Source organism: Pithys albifrons, chromosome 9, assembly GCF_047495875.1.
Source record: "Pithys albifrons albifrons isolate INPA30051 chromosome 9, PitAlb_v1, whole genome shotgun sequence".
Classification (NCBI taxonomy): Eukaryota; Metazoa; Chordata; class Aves; order Passeriformes; family Thamnophilidae; genus Pithys; species Pithys albifrons.
Window position 1 is genome coordinate 10,130,756 of NC_092466.1, and position 20,619 is coordinate 10,151,374.

General features: G+C 39.6%; 1 protein-coding gene across 1 annotated transcript in view; it reads right to left on the reverse strand.

Annotated features, from left to right (window-relative positions):
• ACSL5 (acyl-CoA synthetase long chain family member 5) overlaps positions 1–15,331 on the reverse strand; it is a 33,408-nt gene extending 18,077 nt beyond the window's left edge. The window contains exons 1-2 of the mRNA XM_071563688.1: positions 15,002–15,331; positions 3,785–3,991 (exon numbers count right to left, since the gene is read on the reverse strand). The gene's annotated coding sequence lies outside the window, so the exon portion shown is untranslated. The remainder of the gene's footprint in view (positions 1–3,784; positions 3,992–15,001) is intronic.
• Positions 15,332–20,619: the final 5,288 nt, after the last annotated feature.

The window sequence follows — 20,619 nt, forward strand, 5'->3', positions numbered from 1 at the left end:
ATCCCTGCAGAAGCTAAAGGACAAAAGCTCGGCAGTGACTGCTGAACAGAGCCACACAAAAACCACAAAGCAAAATGCTCAGTAACCTGCATTAAGCTTCAGTTAGGCTTTGCTTTCAGAGCACCTCTTATGGGAGTCGAAGCCAAACAGTTCAAGCACCCTTTGATCTTAGCTGAGAAGCTCTGCAAGGGGGTGGGAAAGGACGAGGCTTCTCAGTAAATTACTTTCAGGAAGTGCTCTGTGGTTTCTGAGCTTTGCTTATGCAACATATGGAACTGCGACTTCCAATATATTTAAACAGAAAGGTCATTTTTTAAAAAGGAATTTTAATATGTTGGATATTACTGTCCCTCAATCAGGAGTGCAACAACACCATGATACTACTTACTACTAGAAGTTATTTTCTCAGATAAATTGAAAAACCAACTTTTTATATAGTTTTTGTATCAGGTTTTCTCTTTGAAAGCTACCTACTCAGAAATATAACTACCTCCTCAAAAACATGTTTAACTAGCCCTTTAAAGTTTCTAATTTAAAAAAACTGTCAGTATAGTAGGTTCTATCACTGTTCATCCTATTAGATAATACAGGTTCACTTGTTGCAAAACATGCATAATCAACATTATATAAATAGGAAGCCACCTCTAGTGATAAAGCACGTTTTAAAGAGCTGGGGCTAAAGCTCAGATTGAAAACTCACATAAAACTCCTAAGAAAACTAAAATTATCAGGCACCTTAAATGCCACACAGAGGAAAGGTAGCACTAAAAGTTTCTAGGTACTAATGTCTTCTATCACTTTATATTATTACAGCTCTTACATTATGAAGAACAAAGAGCAAATACATATCTGAACTTAACTCAGCCCAAGGTTAACATCTAACTGATAGCACACTACCAGAGACTTCCTAGCAGGCTCCTAAAGAACTCATTATCTTGAGCCCTGAAGCTAATCACTCCACTTGCACATTGCTTTTAGTAAAGCCCATGTGAGTAATAACAACCAAACTCATGAGCAATAAAACAAATAAAGTATAACTTCATTACTTACCCAGAAAACACTGCAGATCAAAAATAATGTTGAGAAGCAGTGATTACAGGCAACTACCATTCAGAAAATAGGGTGAGACCCTTACTAGCACAGTGGCAAACCAACATTCATTAGGTAACACTCATTTTAAAAACTACAGCCAGTTCCCTCTCCACAGTTTAAATAAATCAGCAAGCAGAAAAGCATGCTGGGAGGGGTGGTTAAAAAAAAAACACCCACAAAAAATTGTAAAAAACCCCACAGAGCCAACACACCATGCAGGACAAAGTTACTGCATTTTTTTTTTTGTTTGCTGATGAAAATAGCTTGATGTTTACATATTTATGAAGATCTAAGTACAAAGTAAACTAAACCATTTGAAATTACATTTTTCGTTTATTGCTTATAATATGTTTGCTATTATTTTCTCTATGTATAAAGCTGAATTCGCAACAACAGAAATTTTCTCTCTAAAGCTGCATGTATGTTAAGGTGAGCAGACCTTTGTAGCCTGTAATACCAACAAAGTACTTTGAATACAGTATTTCTCATATACTGCTGTAATGGACTTGCTAGTGGGTTGGATTTCTGCTGCTGGCTTTGGTTTATTTGGTTTTGGTGTTGGCTTTTTTGTTGCGGTGGTTGGGGTTTTTTCTCCTCCTTGCCCCCAAAAGCATCTCTTCCTGCTGTATTAGACTTACATTTGTGCAATTATTTGCACAAGGTAACGACGAATCATATTTCAAGCTTCAGTTTTGTTTCTTGCTATGACTGGGATTTTCTTTGTGGTTTTACAGTTGTATTTCTTTATTTAAAAGTTTATAGCTGTTGCAGTTTCCCTTTTCAATGTTTGCCTAATAACTGGTATTGTGCAGTAAGTTTGGAGGGGTGGAAAGACAGTAAGTTCACTTATGTTCTTTAGTGCCTTAACCTCAGATTTTAGAATTGTTTTTCCACTTAGCAGCTGTTTGCCCATCTGAATGTATTTCTACACTGCATGATTTCAGAATAATCTGCTTAGCTAGACCAACTACAAAGCTGGGATGGAATTAATATAGCATGTACTTGCATACAAAACACAACCTGTCCTGCACCTTGGCTTGCTAAAACACATAGCTCCTACTATGTAGCTGATAAGGCTACACTGTATTGCTGGACTCAGTCGGTCTCACAGCTCCAACATAAATTGGGATCAAGGGATGCACCAGGAAAGCCTTGGGGGGGATAACTTCTGTTTAATGCTTGGTTCTGTTCAAAGCTCGTAAATTAGAACACATCTTTCCCTGAAATCCGTAACATGCAAATGCTGAGGCTTTCAGTTTTTGGTAAATTATCTGAATAAATTCCAGATTTTTGAAAAGCATGGATCTTGTTGTTAGTGATTCTTTGTCAAAAAAATAGAGCTGAGTTATAGATATCTCAACCTCTGTTTCTCTTTTACCTATGTACAAAATGTGTGCCTGCATCCTTCATACCCGTTAGCAAATCAAGATGAGCAATAGGTAGGGTATGTGTATAGACAGTTCAAGTTCTTTCAGTTCTGTTGTCACTGTCACAGAAGGTTTGCATAAAGGATGAATAAGATGAGCTTTTTTAACAAACCTTATGATCATGGCATAACACAAGCTTTTCCTATCCAGATGCCAAAACAGCCTTACTACACATTACAAATAGCAGAAGATGTAAATAAATGAAGGGGGCAGCCCTGGCTTCATGTACAGTTTTCTCTGTTGTCCCTTAGAAACTTGGATTTAAATTTTGTGAGTCTATGGGAAGTGTAAGCTCACTTTATTTGAATGATTTTTGAATTCTAGTTTGTTGTCTTAATGCTATAAAAATAATTATTCTTTATTGCTCTGCTCTGCTTTTTGAGGGCAGTGTCTGGCTTTTGTAAAGCACAGTAACCGCACTGGGACATGAATGATCTTCTCAGAGCAAAAGTGGACTACTCAGGAAAGGTAGTATGGATGGGATGATGGGCTTTGGACTTGGAAAAGCAGTATGCTTTTTGCCAGTTCTTACTTGCAGATTGATTTCATATTCATCTTTGTCTCCACTATCCTCTCCTTTGTTACAGCTCTGTACACAAGCAAGAGCTTGGAGAAGGCTCCATCTCTACAGCTACAACAAGCAGTTGTACCAAGGTGATGGCAGCAGTTTGGTGTGTGATACTCTTAAGAATTGTGCATTTAAAACATTAGAAAAGGTATTATATCCAGCTTCTATGTTCTTAGTTAGGGATTAAGGTCTAATTGTAGTAAATGTTGCCAATAAGATTGTGTACATAAATGATGTAGCATATAACAAGTTTTTACTGCCCATAGTGCTGTGGAAACAAATGATTCTTTTGTATTTTTGGAACGCTGTTTTACTCATTAGTCTGAATGGGACGCTGGCACTCTGTACACTGTTTCTTTAAATAGGCATAACTAACAAACTGATAAGAAAATGGCTTCAGTCTGGACGGTAGGCAGATTTCCAGTTCCAGCCAGTCTATAGCAAAGGGGAGCGTTCAGCTGGCTACTGTCGCTCAGGCTGTGATTTCTCTGTATGCCACCCCTGAGCCCAGACTTGCTTATTTAATAACATGCAGTCAATCACATAGCTGTTGCCTTTAACAGAGCAGAGGGTGAAGAGAGCATTGGATCCAGGTACTGCAGAAAATTAAGGCTATTATCCCACTGGCAGTACTCTGCAGGAGCAGGAAGCTGAGTACTTGGGAAGCATGGGCTCTGATCAGGAGGGATTTGCTTACCTTCCTTCAGTGCTGGAGGAGGGTGGAGAGGCTGGTACAGTTTGCTTCCTTCGCTGCTTTACAATTCCAAGTGGGTGTTCAAGGATTGGTGCTTCCCCAGCTCCCGTGGTGCTTCCCCAGCTCCTGGGGCAGGACTAAGCCCCGAATCATCAGTGTGTGGCTTTAATAAACAGGCGACACTGCACCCGGGTAACCTTTGAACCTGCCCTGCAATAGGTTCAAAGGTAAAAAAAAATTATTCCTGATCAAATATAAAGAGCAATTTTAGCTGGTTAGAAATGTTAAACATACAACTGTTGCGCAAGAGCATTAGAAGCGAGTTGTGAAAGCTCCCCCAACCCTACGAAAGCTGCACACTTGGGATTTTAGTGGGACTCTCGTTTACTGCGAGTGTGCGTGGGGCACTGCGTCAGTCTTATTCCACTGAGAAAAGGTGCCTCTGAGATTGCACTTGGAGCAAGCAAACATATTCTGATATTTTTTACCAAATGCTTTATGTAGGGGCCTCTCCTTAGCACATCCAACCACTGAGACCTGGGGTTCCTTTGCAGCTCAAGTGGTCTGTGAAGTAGCACAATCCCTTATGGTATGGGCTCTCAGCACAGTTGGGATGCATAGAGGGTTGGTCATCTTACCATGATGCACCTTCTCTGATGAAGCTATGCAAAAGGTATTGCACTTGCTGGACTGGCAAGTAGGCTAAGCCTGCTTCATGAGAGATTTCTTGTGTTCATTTAGCAACTGTGGGGTTTTTTGGTTGGTTTTTTTTTTTTTGCCATCCTCCATCTCTGAAATGGGAGTAGGAGAGGTGCTGTGCTTAATGCTGCTTGAGAAAGGCTCAGCTGTGAGGTGAGGAATGCAGGCTGGGCTGGCAGGTGGAGCTTCCTGGCTTTGCTTCCAAAGGCTGTGAATGTGATCTTTGGAAGTTTTCTCTTCATGATCCAGGAGATAAGGCTAAATAGCAAAGTCCTTTCAGCACTCACTTAATAGTGTCTATACTGGTCAAGATCATGAAGCTTTTGTTGATCCAGTCTGGTTTGTCTGGTGCTGTAATTTGACTCCTGTATGATTCAAATTCTATCTGAAGAGTAAACCAATACTAACACTTTTCACTTAAGACCTTAAGTACTGGTTGGGCTAGGGGAACCTGCTTGTATCAGTGAATGTGAATAGAAGTGGAAGGACCTGTGCCAGCACAAATTCTCATGCTAGACCTTCTGGTTCCAATCACTTTTACGTTTTTAGAAATGTCAGTTTAAAGAAGATGAAAGAAAATGAGTGGGATGGTTCTAAGCTTGGTGTGGAGAGATGATACCAGTGTGTAAGTCTCTTGACTTCTATCTGTGGTGCATCTTGCATGTGGGAAACAAAGCAGTTGATTGAATGCTGTTATGAGGTATGCAACAGATACTAATAATTAGTAGTTGGGCAGGTTCCCATTCAGCCTAAGTGGATATTGCCTCATCTCAAAAGAGCTAGAGTGACTGACACCATCCATGGTTTTGGCTCCTGGATGCATTTTATGTGCCAATGGGGGGGGGGGTGGGGGGGAGGGGAGGCGGGGAAGAGTCACTTTAGGAGGGAACAAAACCAATTACCTTAGCCAGCTGCATGTGCAAAGGTGTGACTGCTTTTCCTTCTCCACCCTTGCTCCCTGGTACATAAAGTACATAGCTTTTTACCTCTTTTGAACAGCAAATTAATCCAGGTTGTAGTGTTCTGTCACCTCTCACCTATATAGTTTCTTCCTGATGAATAAAGACTAGCGATTAGTTCACAGGTGAAAACCATTCTGGGAGACCTGAGCCACTTGAAGCAGTGAGTGTGTTGTCCCCCAGTCTGGCAGCCTGGGCTCTTGAGCAGAAGTCCTGCTGAATTGTTAAGGGTGGGCAATTTTTTTCAGCTTGTTTTGAAAGCAGGGGTGATCAAACCTGTTCACAAGCCATAGAAGACATGTGGGCTTATGTTCTGTAGTGCAGGCTTGTCTGTGTAAATTATCTGTACTCCCTGTTTCTGAATGAATGATGCTGTAGTTTGAGATCTCAGTGACCAAAGCACATGACCAGTGACATAAAATAGCCTAGATCAGTTGTGGAAGCATAACTTATGACACAATTCTGAAAAAGAGGAGCTCAAGGCAGATCTACACACAGAGGTTTCTTCCAAAGAGTTGGGGAAAAAAAAATCAGTTAATGAAAATGGTAATTTTTCCACTTAAGACTTATTTATTAAGAAAATGGATGATAAATGACATGATGAGTTCTCTCTATGTTAGCAGGTGCTCGATGAATTGTATCAGACTATTAATTTTCGAAGTATCTGAGTACATTATGGCTTAAAGTACTTGTTCAAACTATTACTTTTTGACAGAAGTGTCTGCATACATAGGGCTTTCATGCAGGTGAAAATAGTTTTTCTTTGGCTAGTTTTTATAGATGATGAAAGTCAGTAGTTTCCCTTCTCTGTTTAGATCCATCTTCGGTGCTGATCTGAAGTACCACTAGTCAGATTAACACATCTTTCAAATTTAATCATTTGCCCCTTCTGCAATTCACTTGAGACTTGAATGATGCAGAGAGGCACCAAAAGGGAGCAAAAGAAGTTGAAAGTAGTGTCTCTTCCAACTCCATTACTGAAAGCAGGATTCAGAGGCATATTTTAGATACCTGCCAATGAACATGCAACTGTGGGGTATCCCTGAATGCTGATGAAAAGTGATTCTTGCTGAGGTTGTGCAACCAGTCTGAGCTGTGAGTGGAGCTAAAGGTCATTACCACACAAAGCTGCAGTTTAATCACTTCTAGGTACTATACAAGAAGCTTTTTTTTTATTGGTCTTGTGCAATCTCCTCAAATGCAATAGGCTGTTGAATGATAAACACAAAACAAACTCTAACCCTTTAGCCTAAATAATTGCCCTGACAGTAGTAAAACTTGGTGACAGGATATTATAAGTCATTCTTACTGTGTGAAAGCATTTGTATAAAGAGGATGGGGGTGTAGTTAAACTGTTTTGATCAGTTAAGGAAAATGCATGTCTGGATGTTTTCAGTTGCACTGTGGTGCCCAAGAACAGCTGTACAGTACTGTTGTTACTGGATATGGCTGCTGTGTAAAATTGAAGGATCTGACTGAATTTGATGCTTCTGTGTTACCACTGACAATCTTGCATTCTCCTCTTTTTATTCAAAGCTTGAGTGGTGTGAACCTGTAAGTGTCTATGGTTTTAAAACCAGACAACACAGAGTTTTAAGATAACTGTAAATGTTAAATACACACAAGTATGAACTGGCACCCTCTATTTTGCTGGAACTAAATGCATCTGATTTATAAGCATAACAAGTGACAGATAATTCTACTGATTTTTACTGGAAACTAGGGAATATTTTATAATGTGTGTGCATTGATCTATTTGAGATCAGAATTTGTCCTCAAAAGACTGAGTCTTCTGATCTCTGACACAAAAAATATTTGGCATTGATTACTTCTGTTTAAGCTGATAAGACTCATAGATAAAAAATTAATGAAACTCCCTCTGCCTAGCCTCCAACACAGCAATGCCATTCCTATCTCAAAAGCCCTGAATGCCATATATTGCATGTTAACTCTGGAGACCATACAGCACGAATTCTTCTGGCTGTGACAGCAAGACTGATGAAAGTCTGTGCATAGATTGAATTACCAGGTCTTTTCCTCCTCTGAGGTTTAAGGACACAGTGGAGGCTGCTCAAACATTGTGGGTAGACACAATTGATACAAACGAGCTTAGAGCCAGCTTGCAGCAACTCCTGAAGATTTCATGGTTTTAAGGTCTGATGGAAATAAGAACTGCCTTTTAGGATTGTGCTCCTCTGACATTTTGAAGCTCAACACAATGTTGTTCTTTTGTCCATGCGGAGCTTATCTTTTGCATCAACTCCAGACTTTCAAATCCAATTCTGAAGCAAGATCCAAGAACTGAAGCTTCTGATTCATCTGTGCAGTAGTTTCCATAGTTCACCTCTGTTATTCTGCTTACACATTTATCCAAACATTTTACTATACTTAACCTCCCCTACTGCCAGGATAAAATGTGGGCAACAGAAAGAGAGATGGCAGTTTATGAACAGAGACTTTGACTATTGACCATTCAAAGTGGAAGCCAAAACTAGAGCAAATCTTTCTTAGTGACTTTGGATATTCCTACTAATGAAAAAGAGCTAATGTTCTAAGTGAGCAATATCTGATGTGTAATATTTAGATGACCAAAGTTTAAAGACCTTTTGGATTGTTTCTGTTTTATCACAGTGATATAATTTTGTTAGGAGGTTAAACTTGTGTTGAAACAACAAAATTCCAATTTTGGTTTTAAGATACCATGTTTTTGATGATGCCATGGTAAATACAATGGTTTGCTATGATGTCTATTACAATTATTTATGTGCTGTGTCTTGGACCTCATCTGTCTCGTCTAAGCTTAACACAAAGGAAAAGCCTTGGAGTTTAGCTCTTGTCCTTCTATTCTGAGGAGATCTGGAGTCCATCTCTAATTTAGAAACTCTCTAATATGGGGACTCTTTTTTCTTTTTTCTTTTCAGGCTGAGATAATGGTGTTGATGAGTTGCTATTATAAATCAATACGGTGCTCCAGCTTTTAAAATACAGCAGGTCTTTTGCTTATACACTGTTACTGGAACAATGCAGAATGCCTGTAATTTCTGAAATCTTTTCTTTTTGTCTCTGCTTTAGTCCAAGTCAGTTTTGTCTCATTTAAAGACCAGGCTTAGTGTAAGAAGTTCAAGATGTGGCTTATTGTGAGAGAAGGAAGGTGTCCAATGCCCTTGTTATTTAATTCTATGGGCTTCATTAGATGCATAGATTTCAAAGACCAATTCATTATGATATCTGATCAATACTGGCACATTCTTGAATTTCCTGAGTAAGTGTATGTATTTCTCTAGAAATCTGTGGAAACAGACCACTGGAGCTAAATTGTAGAAGGCCTCTGAGATCGCCATGGTGCAGGATCACAAAAAAAGGCATTGCTTTAAAGTCTGAATTTAGATTTTAATTAAGCCTCTCTTGTTGAAGTTGCTTATTAATGATGAAGACACTTGTATTTTGGTGTCTAAAAGTAGGTTTAGAAATATAGGCACCTTGATTGAGGTAGCTTCAACAGCACATGTGGCTTTTCAGAGTTGTGCACATAAGGAGTTGTCAAATTCAATTTTGTGCCACCTAAAGCTACTGACCTTAAAAGAGCCATTTGCTTGACTAAAGATATGCAGGTGTATATTGCAGTTCAGGGAAATACACTGAGAAAAAGATAGTGATGTTCAAGGTCAGGCAATTGGCACTTCCTGTGGCTAAGCTGTAACCCCTGGGTCATGTTTAATAAGGGTTTGGAGTGAGCTGAGTAAATGCTTTTGTCTACCTGATTAGTCAGTGTGTGATGAACAGGTAGGTAACATGCCCTAATGCCCATCTGTGGCATTTCCACTGCAGTCACTGCAATAAACTTGCAAAAGGGATGCATTTGATGCTTTTTGTTGAGCTACAGCAGATACGATTGTCAAAACGTACTTTAGCCTGTGGAAAGTCATGAAAAATCACTAAACAGACTAGTCATGGTAAGCACTTAAGTGCAGACATTGTACTTGAATTTCCATTGTGTTCAGAGTGACTTCTCCTGTGTTTTAAACTTGCAGTTTCCCAGATTTAAGTTGTTTTGGATAGAGAGGATCTGTGATAAATATATAACAAGAATAGAGTTTTTTCTTGGGGTAGGATGGCAGCAGAAGTATGGCATAGCAGATTCTGGATTGAGTGGGGGATAGATTAGAGGACCTGAACTTGCAATGATTCTAATGGCAAATGAATTTAAGACAAAATGCATCACAATAAATTCTATAGCTTTTATAACCTTGTGGATGAATTGCAATCACCTAGTTACCTTTGATAATGCTATTAGAACTTAAGCGATCCCCTGAGGTGGCGTGGATATTCTGCTGAGTTACCTCAAGGACTGTGTTCCAGCCCCAAATGATTTAGAGAGGGCTTACTGCTCGTGTTCCAAACTTTTCCTAAAAGATTTCAGGCCATAGCTGGGGCGGATGACCGTGCTTTGCCAGATGCCTCTTCAGGGCAAGCTCAGACACAGATTATTTGGGTTACATCTTCTCATCAGAGCATGTGGGTTATTTCATGTGAACAAGATAAAATAAGACCCAGTCACTGTTCTAGTAAACCATGCTGAACTTTTTTTCCTGATGTTCAAAGAAGAAAATGCAGTGCTGAAAACTTTGTTAAAAATGAAGAAAAAAAGTACAGAAAATGGGAAAAAGTACCGAATAAATGAATGCATGAGAACAGAAATCACATTCATGCTGGCTCTAAGCAGAGAATCAGTCTATTCTGCCCTGGTAGTTTCATGACCTTTGTCACCAGTGGCATTGGACTCCTTGTGGGGCATTGATTGTGTAAAAGTTTGAAGAGCAAAGATTATTTGGGCAGAAAAAAAGGCCAGTGGTGTTTGGAGCAGCCATTGGTGGCCCCATTTTGCAGGACACTGCTAATACCCTGAGCAACATAGAGGGCACCAAGTGCCATCTCCTGATTCTCCTTGATCTTTGGATGGTATCAGAAGTCATTCACAGAGGTTGCTGGAGGATTTGGAACTTTTTCAGCTGTTCTGGTTGCATTCAGTTGCAAAGCAAATTAAACCATTCATCTTGCATAAAATGCATGTTGTGTCTGATGACAGACTGAGGAGCATGTCCATAGCTTCACAAGGCTGCATGTGTTCATTCAGTTGTAACAAAGTGAAATATTTGAACCCAAGGAAATAAAGAAACACTAGTGTTGCTTTCATTCCCTATCATCATCTGCCAGACATTTCTGTCCAGGAAGAGAATTTCTACCCTTCCTATGTTATACAGGATGCAACTTCTGGCTTAGGCAGAGAGAGATGAACAACTGCACCACTGCGGCAATCTCACCAGTGGCACTTGTCTCATGCTTAATTACTGTCATAGTGCATCCCAACAGAAGTGTGATAAACAATATATAACAAGCTGTAAAATCTGACCTGCCCTGAGTTGCAATATATTGAGTCCAAACTCAGGATGCCATTAAAACAATTAAACCAAAATGTTCTGATTAATTAGGATTATCTAATTAATATCTGGTGACAGATAAAGAAGTTGGAGCCAGCAGAGTACAAAGAGGAATAAGAAGAAAGTGTAGTGTCTGAGGTGTGGGTGCGCTGCCCCTCGGTGACAGTGTGGTCTCAATGTGTCCCTCAGTGCCAAGGGACAGTCCTGCCTGTTAGGGCTGCAGTAGCTCTCACTCTGGTGAACCTTGCCAATGCTTTGGTTAGTGTGCCAGACACCTTCGAGCTTGTTGTGGAATTTCAAGCACCTTGTAATGCTTCCTACTACCCACATGGCAGCCAGAAGCTGGGCTCAGCTATCCAGATTGCTTCAACAGGCATTTCTGACCAATCGTCCTCAGGTAACTTTATCTCGGCTTTTGTTTATGCTGATTGTGTTTGCAATGCCTTCATCTGTCAGGTTCAGCAGGAGAATGTTTCAACCCTTTTGGACCAGATGGCTCAAAAGCTGAGTATATGTTTCTGTGGTTTGCTTGTTTCCCCCTCCAAGTCCTATGAATCTGTGGTTCTGTAATTTGAGAGTGTGCCTGGACCAATGTCTTCCCAATATCAGTGGGAAGTGCTGGCATGGGAGAAGGTTTTGCCTAGTATTTGACTCAGACTGGCATCTGTCATCCTTGGTAAAATATCATTTTGCTGCTTTCCAGTAGATGGAAAAATACGGTGTTCTGTTTCCAGGTGTTTCTAGAGGAGTGCTTTGGGAGAAGACTATTGCTCTGAGGAGTCAGGAGGATTTTGTCAGGGGCTCTGTACCCTCTGACGTGTTTCTTCTGCCTCTGAGTTCACAGGTTATTGCAGTGCACGCATCTTGGATTGCATTCATCTCTCTTTTTGTGAAAGCGAAAAATTCTGAAATTCTTGTGACACTCCCATGTTCCTGCCAGTAGTTGCTAAAACAACATGAGACTTTGTGACAAGTTGGGAAATTTGGGGTGGGGAGGTGGTGGGAAATTGCTGCTTCTGTGTAAGTTTTTTGTGTAAGTTAACATAGTGTTAACACACAGTTCTCCTGCAAAGTTTCATCCACTTGTGGTGAGACCTGCCTTTGATATGAATTTCTTTGTGCGTGTGCCAGATTTGGAGCATATTGCTTCTGTTATGAAGTTGGTATATTCTCTTAGGAAGTGGGAGGGAAAGGGGCTTTTTTGTCTGTTAATTATAACAAATGACAGAAGGGTAAGCACTTAACAGCAAACTCAGGCACTCAGTGCTCTTCAGTTGCAATGAACTCTTGAGTCTTTGGTGGTTGCTGTCAAAGGCTTTATGTAGTCACCTCTATCATTTTCTGAGTTGCTGATTTCTGTCCAGGGTGATTCCTACAAGGTACTTTGTAGAAGATATTATAGCTATTTATAAAGTTATTTTATTTTGTCACTATCAGTTTCTGAAAGCCAAACCCTATTTCGCTTTGAGGATCTTTAAAATCTTAAAAAGCAAGAGAGCAATTTTAGCTGAACAGGTTTGCATTACTTTTTCTGAAATGCTGAAACAAAACATGTTGGCTCTTTCCAGCTAGGCTTGGATGTTTTGCAATATGATTTGCTGCATTTGATACCAACCTGAGAAATACTTAAGCTAGTCAGAAGCAGACTCTGTCTTCAGATCCAGTCTTGCACATCCTGAGATGGCACTTCAGGACTAGGTCATGCTGCCTTGAGTGCCTTTTAAGCCTCTCTGGCACACAGATTATTCCTTTCTTAATCTTTCAAACACAACACCTGCCACAGTATGGTTTGCCCCAAGACTTCTTTGAGCTTCTCTGGGAGTCTGCCTGTAGCGTTGAATGAATTTGCTATGACTGCAATCACAGAATTTTGACTCACTGTAGCAATCTAAAGAAGGTGCTTTCTGATAGAGGTATGCAATAGGAAGGCAAATGCTGGAAAATATTCCTGCAATACCACACCTCTGTTCATAACTGGTACATCCAACTTAAAACCTTCTTTGAGGCAAATATGGCATTCAAGCTCAGCTCATGTCTCTATCATTAAAGGAAATCTCTCCCTCTGATAGCAACAGCATGCAATAAATGCTGTGAATTCTATAAATGTCAAATCAGCATCATCAGTGAGAAATGAATTATTAATTATATGAGGATTTGGCAGAGAATTCTGAATAATAGAGGAAAATGTGAAGAGCATTAATCTGTTCAACCACTTTGTAAAGACTAAAGACTGCTTGAATAGAGTAAGCAGTTTCTGCTCCATGTACTTTGTATACACTCCACAAAAAAGATTTGTCCTATGGTAACACCCTTTGTTGTCTTCTGGGTTTTGAGATCTCAAGGTTACTCATGTTTTAGTCCATGGTGTGGAGAGCAGGTCACTGTGAGACTTCCTGCAGACATGCAGTCAGAAATCATAGTTCATTTTATACACCCACGTATTGTTGTAAAACTGTTAATGTAAGTAATATAATTAATTATTTCTTATTAGAATAATACGTCCAGACTCACTCTTGACCACATGTATGGACAGGGTCCCATATTCCCACAGAGCAGGAACTGCTGTAGAAGGTGTTTGACTTCAGCCTCCAACACAGCTGGAGGACAACCCAGAGCTCTGGAAATTCTGCCAAGTGCTGGAAATGATGAGCCTGTCTTCTTTCCTTTCCCTCTCTTCTATTTCCTTCTATTTCATTCAAAAGTGGTGCACATATTTTGATTACGTTTTTGCAAGAAGACAGATTACAGGAAACACTTCTGTAACACTGAGCTAGATTTCATCTCACTTGCATTCTCATTATGTTCGAATTTTGCAATCTGTGTTTGTTAAAAAAAACCCAAAACTAACCAACCAACCAAAAAAATCCAAGGGGAAAACCCCCCCCAAATCCAAGATGTTTGTCTGAGGAGGTGTATCCAGGCAGTATAGCTGATGGCTTCACTTTGTTCCATGTAGTCACTGATGTAGTTTATATTCCATAGTCCTACTTCATCATTGAAAAAAAAATAGCATCCAAGCTGTTGCTGGAATCCTCCTTTTTTTCCATGTGGGTTGAAGTGCTATTTGCTTTCTTCCAGTCTTGCAGTAAGTCCACAAGCTCTTCAAAAATACATACCCATACACATTGATTCAGTATCTCACAGATTTCCATATGTCAAATAGTTGTCATAAAAGTTAGGAATTTAGCATTTTTAGTTTTCCCATCTCAATTCCAGTTTATTTTCCCCAAAAGCGCAAATGCACAAAGCAAATGGTCATACAGTAGCTGTTAGTCAAGAGTGGTAAATGGAACTAGACATTCTAGAGAAGATACTCCTCATAAATAAAACCATCAAACTCTCCTAATATCTTTTAATGAGCTTACTATGATCAAAACATGCATTGTGACACATGAGAGAGCAGAAGAGATCAACAGTATCATTGAAGACTTAACTGTGACAATAGGGAGTTGTTAACATCAGCTAAACACCTTTGCACAAGAAGTGGACAAAGCAAGGCAAGCAGCTTTTTTTTAAAGTTTTTAGGAGTTTTATTTTTCTTAAGTCACTCACCTCTTTCAGTAGAATATCGGTTGCTGTTTCTGTAATCTCCTTAGCACTGTTGGTAGTTTCTTGCTCTTTGCTATTCAATCTGCTTACTCAACCATCTTTTATACTGACAGCTACACCCTCATGTAATAATCACTTGTTTTTGTACAGTGCATTCACCTCAGTAATTTACCCAGCCTACTCACAACCTTACAAACCTGAAAACACTGTTTTAATGGGACGCTGTCTACCCTCTAGTTTTCCAATCTATTAGTGTCTATCTATCTATCTATCTATCTATCTATCTATCTATCTATCTATCTATCTATCTATCTATCTATTATATATATATGTTTTATGTGGTTACAAGATCACCTCTAGTATGGCAAGTGATATAGATTACTACACATCAACATGGTGAAGAATTTCAGTTTGAAATGGATTTTCTCTATTAAATGGAAATGATTTGCAGAAGGATTTTCTGAATGAACCCACTTTTACAGTAGTTTCCATATGCTTGTCAGGCACTGAAACTGTTCTAATGAAGGTTCAGTGTCCAGATTTAAAATAAAGTTTAAAATTAAAAAGCAAATTACCTTCTTATCCAGAGAGCCCTTGTGATTGTTGGTTCCAGTCATCTGAAGACAATGCATCTAAGTGACTGCCAGTTATGTGGACTTTTACTGGAGGCTGGGGGAAGTCCCTCTAAATACTTCCCCAGTTTGCATGGCCAGAAGCTTGAGCAGTTGCCTATTACAAACCTGCAGATTGTTATTTAAAAAGAGCATGGACTTTTCTGTAGTGTTTTAATAGCCTTTCTACCAAGTCCAGATAGAGATTGTCCAAGAGCAGCCAATGCAGCTGATCCTGCTCCTGTCTGCCTTGCTGGGCTCCTGCTCAGGTTCAGCGAGTAATAAGCAGCTCTCTGTGCTGTCACAGGGTTGGTGCAAACAGCATGATAAGCTTCTGTGGAAACATGGTTAGCTTTCATCTTGCAACATTTTTGTTTGCTCAATGACTTTTTTCATTTCTTACTGACATTTTCCCAAGCGAAATGATTTCTATTTATTTATTTATTTAATCACAGACTGCTTAAGAGCAAACCTTGTTCATCCCTTGGGTATAAATCTTGACACAGAGATACATCATAGGGAAAAAATTGATCTATTCCTGATTGCATAAGAGATGCTTAGGTAACACACAATGTCCTGTAGTTAACTCTGTCCTCTGATTTTGATCCCTGTCACCTTTTGCATCCTCTAACTCTTCTTCAAGCTCTTCAGTCTCAATGCACTCCCTTCTAGTGTGAATGTCAGGCTAAAAACAATGACTTTTTTTGTGAGATCTAGGTTTTCCAATAATATAACAACAGCCATGTTTCAATAGACAAACCATTGTTCTTATTTTCTGCTCTGGAGTGAATTTCCTTTGCTCTATCCTGCCCCTGGGTAACAGCAGTAAACCTTAGCCCTGCCAGAAGGAACAAGGTGGTGTGAGCAGTTTCACTTTCCCAATGGCTGAAGACATTGGCTCCCGTTTGTTGCTGAAGGTACAAGAACGGTGCCAGACAATTGAGTCACAAGGTTTAAAAGAAAGATTTATTGGTTGATCTCTACATATGGGTGACTGGCAGACTTTCAGTGGAAAGTCTGTGGAACACCTCTTTCCTGACGAAACAGCTCTCTGGGTAAGGGTGTATTGTAGGTGGAGTTGTGGAGGGTGAGAATTCTCTTTTCAAACATAGAGTTTATTTATCTCTGTGTTTTGGTATTAAAGGCTCAGACTGATAGCAGTGAAATGCCTTTTTCCGGTGGTCTTTCCTGAGATTGTTGCCATCATGTGCAACTTACATGAGTGTGATCTTGTAATCACTTACATGAGTGTTCAACTATGAAGCTAGGAGTGATTTGGCAACACTGTTTGTGAGTCTAGTAGCAGGTCTGATGGAAAAGCCGTTTCAGCAGGCCGATAGTAACCTGCAAATTGCTTGTAGTTTTGGGAGCTGATATGTTAGAGCTTTACACTGAAATCTGAAGGCAGCTTTTGGGGTGAGCAGTACAGAGAAAGGGTGTCTGGCCAGTACATGTCAGTGGTTGGAGAAGTGATCATCTCATTTCTGAGAAAAGTAGGCTTTGACTCATGTAGTTCTAAATAAAAATTGAGATAAATCAGGAAATTATTGTTCTCTCTAATTTTGTTCTTTTATGCCATAACTGTACACTTTAAAATTTGTGTGCTTGTAAATGGCATTCATTCTCTGGGTATTTCCTAATGTACTCAGTAGACATCACTCAGATGTTTAACTTCAGTTATGATATCATGAATGACATAAAGCTGTTAAAAATCACCCTTACAAGCTTTTCTCAAGAAAAAAGTATCTAGAATTGAGGTTTTAAAGACTATTCTAAATTTAGTACAACACATATAGAAGTGATTCAAATTTGGGCTCTAATGTTTACATTTTTGTTTGCTCTTGACATTCTTTGCTCTTAAAGAACTTAACAGAAAATCTGGGGAAATAGGTGTATCAATGAATTTGCTCTGGGTATGAATTTGTCCTGTAAAACACAAAATCACAATTTTTGTGATTTATGCAAGGTTTTGTAATTTTTCAACTCTATGGCAACTGTATGGTTATTAGATAATAGCTTAAGATTTCTCTTTGAACTTGATTATGACTCTAGAAAGTTTAAAGCCAATTGAAATCCATGAGAGACCAATAAATTCAAATGAACTTATGAGATAAAGCCAGAAGCCAATGATAATTGTGATTATTGAAGACTATAGAGCAGGACAGAGTTGCACTACAGAATCACTTTTGCCTTCTATTTTCTGACACAAAATAAAAGGCCCTCTTCTTGGGACCATCTCTAGAGTACATTTTTTGGTCTTCTAATTAAAATGTCCCTGTGTTTCTGTATGGTCAAACAGCAAAGCTGGCTGTCCTTCTCTGACACTTCTGTCAAAATTGTGTCCCCTCTACAGGGATTAGCAGAAGTACTTCATAAACACTCTCTAACAGGCCCTTTGCTGTGCTACCTGGAAGCTGACCTGAAGTTGCAGTGTAGGATTAAGCAGGTGAATTGTGGAGCTCTGTGGAAAAGCAGATCACTCAGTAAGATCATTGCTGGTAAACTCAGATACAACACAAATGTGCAACCCTTCACCAGGCAAATCTCAATTGTGCTTCATCTGCCATGGGAAGTATGTTTCAGTTTAAATACAGTTTTCCTTTGTCTGTTAAATCTGTCTGTGTTATGTTTGCAAAGTGTCAGCAGTAACGCATTAAGGAAGCAAAAATAAGTACAAATCAGCTTGACTTTATCAGAACTTCATTTTCACCTTTTCTTAACTAGGGAGGTAAAAAAGTGCTGTACTGAAGTAAGAAAGAAGTGTAATGGAGAGCACTTGTCTCATATTATGGAATGTAGAAATGAGATAGTCTTGCAAATGGTGATTATTTTGCAGTGCATATTTGGGTTTTAACAGTACAAAAATGCCTCCTAGTTAGTTATGGTTAATATGCAAGTGTGCAATGAACACTTGTTCCAAGGTAGTTTTTCGGGTTATATGTGATTCCCAAAGACTAGAGTGTTTCTAAATCTGCGTGGACTCCATCCTTACTGTTAGCTGTTTAAAGGATGATTTATATTTCTTACCAGCTCTTGCAGAAAGCATGTGAAGCTTTAAAAACAGGAAATTTTCATCTCTGTGCTACAAAGAGGCTGTTAGTGAACACTGAAAATTGCTTTTGCGACTAATACTGCAACCATCCTCTTTGCAATTTGTTTTATGGACTTCATTATGTTACACACTTCAGTAGAACAGCACGAGTCAGAATACCCAGCAAGGATTACTGCATGCCTAACACTGTGGTACAGAGACAAATTGCATCTGCATCTAGAGTAGCTAATATCTGAAAAATGCAATTCATCCACATAGAGCAAAACTGCATCTAAGTGGATATCTGATGCAGCTGGAATATCACTAATTAGGATGCCTGTACGTGGGAGCATTTCACAGCAGTCTGCATCTGAGCTTTTTAGAATTTTGCTGTGTACATCTTGCATGAGCTCCATTTTTGGAAGCTGTGATCGCTGAAGATCTGCCTATTACGTAGTTTCCAAACTCATTGTTTTGTCATTTTAAAATTTCATATATATTACCTTCTGTCATGTTACCTTAGAAAGATACATAATTCTATATTGCAGTAATAGACAGCCCAAGCATGGGCCATTTAGTGTAGCTAGGTAAGTGATACACAAATAAATAATCTTTTGACAAACTTCTTGCTGGCATTGTACTTAGCCCCATGACCATGCTGATAGTATGTGCTGCTTTTCCCTCTGCTTGGTGCATTCTAACTGTGCAGGAGGAGGACTTTACTTACTATGGATTCAGCATTTTGTTCTTACCTGGGGGAAAGGACAAGAGAAGTGTTCACATAATGGCACTAGGAGTGTAATAAACTCTGACCTAAGTCACTCCCACACATAACATTATGATCCTTATGGGTGCCATCCATCTTGAGATACTCCACAGTTCTATGTGACTGCAGATTTCAGTACTTCAGCAGAACAGTGCATATGAGAACAGTAACATTCTGCCCTTCCCGAGCTGCAATAAAAATGGCACAAATCAAAAGTATATGTAAAACCAAAAGATCAGAAGGAAGGTAGAAAACTGTCTCCTCCACCTGTTTAGTGTCAGGTCAGAATGAATCAATGGAATATGAGAAGGCAGAAACTTCATTTATTCATTCCCACAGTGGTGAGGGTTTGTGGTTATAAAGGTGGTTGATGCCAGGGTTGGGTCTGTGGACAGTGTGGGGTGAGGTGTGCCTAAGTGCTGCTGATTTCCAGAGAGGAGCAGGAACAGAGCCTGCCCTGGGCCTCCTGGGCTTTTCTGGGACACACGGTTGTGCTGCCAACCATGACTCACCTGTTTGTGTAGAGCTCAAACCATCCCTGCTTGTCAGCCTTACTGAATGCCCACTGTAATGGGGTGGTCTCCCCACCTGCCCCCATTGGCTGGACACTGAAGTAACAGAAATAAAGGCTGTACCTGTGTCTTTTCCTTAGGAGAGCTCTGGAGGCAGCAGTTACTCCTGAACTCTCAGGTGCTGGACTTGGATATTTATTGTCACTAATTCTGTGCTTGAAAACAAAGGCAAAGAGGGGGAAGAAAGAACTTTGTTATTATTACTGTTGCTTTTCCCCATTGGAAAATGCTGCCATATTGCAAGATACTGATGGAGCTTTGTTATTTTAGCTCAAAATTGACAGGGGAAAAATAAAAAGTGTTTTAATAAATATCCTACAGCTTTTAAATAAAATACTGATTTCATGAAATGAGTTTTCCTCCACAAAAAAGTAACCCTCAGCTCTCCTAGAAAATACAGTAAGTGTTTACAGGTTTTGGGAGTGGGTTAGGAAAGTCTTGAAGGAACAACCCTTTTACAGCTCCTTTTCTTCAGAAAGAGAGGTTTGATATAGTGCCCCCTGCTTGCAGCATTTGGAGAGTACGATATTCTAATTAAGTTTCCTCCTTTTCCCAGTTGGTGATTTCTCCCGATTTGTATACTTAAATAAGTTTGTCTCCAACCAAAGTACATCTGAGGCACCTGTGTGTGATTTTTATTCCTCAAGGATGAAGGAATCCCAAATTCCATGTAAGAGTGATGTTCCTAAGCATGTTTTTGTTCCTTCCCACTTGAAGAATAATACTAGCTAGTTCTAGACATGGATTGTTAGTTAATTCTTGTGGTTTGCAATCACAGCTGTATTTGGGAAAAAGTTGAAATGTATTTATTAGAAATGAAACGTGCTTTTAGCTGAAATGATTTGACAAATACCAAAACCAGGCAGTATCTTGAGACTGCTACACTTTTTTTTGCACTTTGGTTTAGGTTTGTTGGTTAAGGTCTGTTCTTCACTTGGCCTCCTTCATGATTCAATCCTGCTGTACATCATGCCTGTAAAGGAAATGTTAAATTCTGGGGCTATGTCTATAAAAAAAGGAAAGGTAAATATGGGGGGGGGGGGGGGGGGAGGAGCACTTACTGTGAATCTGAAACTGCAATAAAATCCCTTGGTACAGTAAGCATTCAGTGAGGTGATTTTCATGACTGTATACAATTGGAGCTAACCCACAGGCTGCTTCCCAACATAGCTTGTAGCTGGAGGGATGTTTGCAAGATCCGCAAACGAACACC